This window comes from Empidonax traillii, unplaced genomic scaffold, assembly GCF_003031625.1.
Source record: "Empidonax traillii isolate 1590-97213 ecotype Southwest subspecies unplaced genomic scaffold, ASM303162v1 scaffold520:size1094406, whole genome shotgun sequence".
NCBI classification, from domain to species: Eukaryota; Metazoa; Chordata; class Aves; order Passeriformes; family Tyrannidae; genus Empidonax; species Empidonax traillii.
In genome coordinates this window covers 894,202-897,933 of record NW_020955713.1, presented here as the reverse complement: position 1 = coordinate 897,933, position 3,732 = coordinate 894,202, and positions in this window count along the sequence as shown.

Below are 3,732 nucleotides of genomic sequence, written 5' to 3'. Positions count from 1 at the left end.
TGAGCCGGCTCAGGGTTACGGAGCAGGGGGAACGGGACACACAGGGAAGAGACATGAGCACAAACTGCAGCTGAGGGAGCTCCCCTTGCACACAGGCAAACATCACGCTCCTCTAAAAGAGTGGTCTTAAATCCAGTAGATAATGGGGTCAATAAATAGCCCGGCATCCTCCTGTGCTGCTGTTTGGGGATCAGCAAGGGAGAAATTGCTGTTTGGGGCTGGCTGTGACGCTGAGCACCTCACAGGTACCTGACAGGTCTTAAGAGCAGTGTGCAAGAGCAGCTCAGAGCAGCTCAGAGACGTGACAGCATGGAAAGTGGATTGGATCCCCTCCATGCAGAGAGGACAATCTATGCAAAGATCATCTATAACATCTACCCAAACTTTGGTAAAGCTTTTGACATGGTCCCACACAACATCCTTATCTCCAGATTGGAGAGTTAGGGGTTTGGAAGGTGGACTACTTGATGGATAAGGAATTGACTGGATGGAGGCAGACAGAGTTGTGGTCAATGGCTCAGTGTCCAGGTTAGAGCCAGTGATGAGTGGCGTCCTTCAGGACTCTGTAACGCTGGATTTATTCAGAAGAACTACGCAGGTTCAAGAGGTAGCTGCAGAAAAGCCAGATGTCAAAGAGATAGAGATTTCTGGGAGAAGCAGCAACCCCAAATATCCCCACAGTTCTGAGGAATTGCAAAGGGACAAGTGATAGAAATGGAGCTTCTGACTGGAGCCAAAGGAACAGCTAAAAGGGTGAGTTCAGACAGGGTGAATCTCTTGAAGAATTCCCATGAAAGGTTCAGGTAAATACATATGACCTGTCTGAAAGCTGTTCTAGGAGGAGAATGCCAGTGTAGTTACACAGGAAACCTCACACAAACAGAGATCCCTCTGAGAGGGACGGGCTGTGAGTCCTGTCTGAATGGGAAGGAGGAAAAGAGCAACAGCTCTGGGAAGTGAAGGATCAGGGCAAAGAGGGATTTCCAAGAGCAACATTCTGAGGGCATAAAAGCACGTAATGAACACACCCATTGCACAAAACCAAAGACTGCAGGGGTGATTTGAGGATCAACAGAACAATGAGTTTCAGTTCTGTGCCGGGCAAATCCATGAGAGACTGTGGTGAAGGGGTTGGGGACACAGGAATGAATGTGCTCTGTTGGGGGGGGCAGCCCTGTGTGCACAGGGATGTTTCACAAACACAAGGAGGAGTCAGTAAACAGGTGAGCAAGTTCTGCTTTATTCACCTGGTTGCTCAAAACGCTTTCTCTAAGGGATGTTGCAAAATGTCCTTTAAAAATCCCTAAATAACAGGGGGAACATCTCTGCTTTTGTAATTGGAGACAAAATAAGAACCATGGAGAAGGAATAGATACTCAGCTGTTACAACAGAGAGTAGATGCATTTATTCCTGGAGAGCCTGGGAAATGGGATAAAGACATGTCTAAATCATTTGATTAAGATGATTCTAAATTATTCACTATGTTAAAATGTGAAGTTGACTGAGAACCCCTGCAAAAGAAGCCTTGCAAATCTCTCAGTGACTGTCAGTCTGCCAGGGAAGGGCAGGGCACGTGGCTGGACCCACAGGAGAGTGTTGGCTGTTAATTGGTGCTCAGAAAGAGACCTGAACCTTCCTGCGCTTGGTCTGTGACTGCCCCTGCTCGCTGGTCCACGCTGCTCACCAGACAAGTGCACGTTGGGAATAATTGGCATTATTGCTTTTGTAGGCATGATCTAAATGGATAAAAAAAGTGAGGTCCATAGAGAACAATAATAGTTTCTATTAGATGAGCTGATACAGCTGGAAAGAAGTTGATGAGCTTTCAGGCATAATAGTCCTCCTTCAAGAATAATTAGGAATGTAATTTGGAACAGCAAAAAAACCCCAGAATCATAGAATAGCTGGGGTTTGAAGGGACTTTTAAAGCCCATCTAGTTCAACCCTCCTGCCATGAGCAAGGACATCTTCAACTGAATCAGGTTGCTCAGAGCCACATCCAGTCTGACCTTGACAGCTGCACATTTGATGAATCACAGGATGTGTGTAAAGGTGCCACCTCACCCTGGAGTAAACCAAGAGGGGATACAGAGAAAAGATGGGAGCGATCAGAAGCCAGGAATGACACAAATAGAGTAGACTTGAAGTGCTGAAATTCAGAAGGTGATTTTACCCAGTGACTTTACTAGTCACTGAACTACCACCTGACCAGCCCATGCCTCAATCTGGCACTTTCCTTTTAAGCTCCTATTTGAGCCCTCTCCGAAGTTTAAGGAATTTGTGAGTGGGCAGAGCTCAGTCAAGCAGGAGGAAAGACACCAGGACAAATGGGAGACAAGGGAAGCCCCTGGGTGTTGCTGCATAAACCCAGCAGCAAAAGACTTCCTTGGCATGGAGCCCAAGAATTGGTTGGCCAGAGCCTTTGTGGACACTCACCCTCTTTGCTCTCCTTTTTTCCCTCAGATGTCTTAAACATCTGCCTTCTAAGATGGTTAAGATCTCTTACACACTTTATACTAGGACATCTGAGTCCAAGAAACATAAATGATTCTTTAAATTATGTAAACTGACTATAATTAAGCACTAGTGAGGTAACTGTGTCTTCTGCAAGTTATTATCTCTATTTTTAGGACATCCTGAGAGTCTTTTGAGCAGTACATGGCAACTTCACTGACATGAAAGCATTTGTTTGGGGTTGGAAGTAGTGCCTGTGGTTACAGATGCTGAACACCTTTCACCAGCTACAAAACCCAGATGCAAACACTTCTGAGTTTGCTGAACCCACCAGCTGAGGTTGAAATGCTCCCCCCACCCAGGTCTGACACATACAGGAGCAGTGCTCGTGGCAGAGGGGATTCATCTGCTTCAAGAGGTTGAAAACACAAAGTTTAACTCCATAGAAAAACGAGTCAGGGAGAAGTGTAGTGTTCAGCTAATATTAGATATCCTTAAATTATCTGGGGCTTTCTAGCACAGCTCTGCATTGAATCAGGGCTGGGACTTACTGTGGTGACTGAAATGGGAAATAAAGGGCAATTCACAGGATGGCAGGAGGAGGATGAAACCTCGGAGTCACAATATAAAAAAAAGACATTAAACTCTTGGAGAGTGTCCAAAGGGGACCACGAGGCTGGGGAAGGGTTTGGAGGGGAAGCTTTATGAGGAGCAGTTGAGAACATTTGTTTTGTTCAGCCTGGTGAAGATGAGACTGAGGTTAGACCTCTTTGGGGTCTTCAACATCCTCACCAGGGGCAGCAGAGGGGCAGGGACTGATCTCTTCACTCTCTTGACAAGTGACAGGATCCAGGGAATGGCTGGAGCTGTGTCAGGGCAGGCTCAGGGTGGATCTCAGGGAAAAGTTCTTCCCCCAGAGGGTGGTTGGCACTGAACAGGCTCCCCAGGGCAGTGGGCACAGCCCCAAGGCTGCCAGAGCTCCAGGAGGATTTGGATGATCCTCTGGGGCACAGGGTGGAATTGTTGGGGTGTCTATGCAGGGCCAGGAGCTGGACTGGCTGGTCCTCGTGTGTCCCTTCCAGCTCAGCATATTCTGGGATTCTATAACAGTTCACACCAGGCAACCCCACCTGTGTGTTTGTCTTTCCAGGAAGCCGAGCGTGACATTGTGTGCTGTGCTTTCCAGATGTGCTGACTTGTAAGTAGATTATTGATAACTTCAGGGAAGAAGATGAGATAAAACCAATGTTTTCTTCAAAACAAGTGCTGTTTAGCCT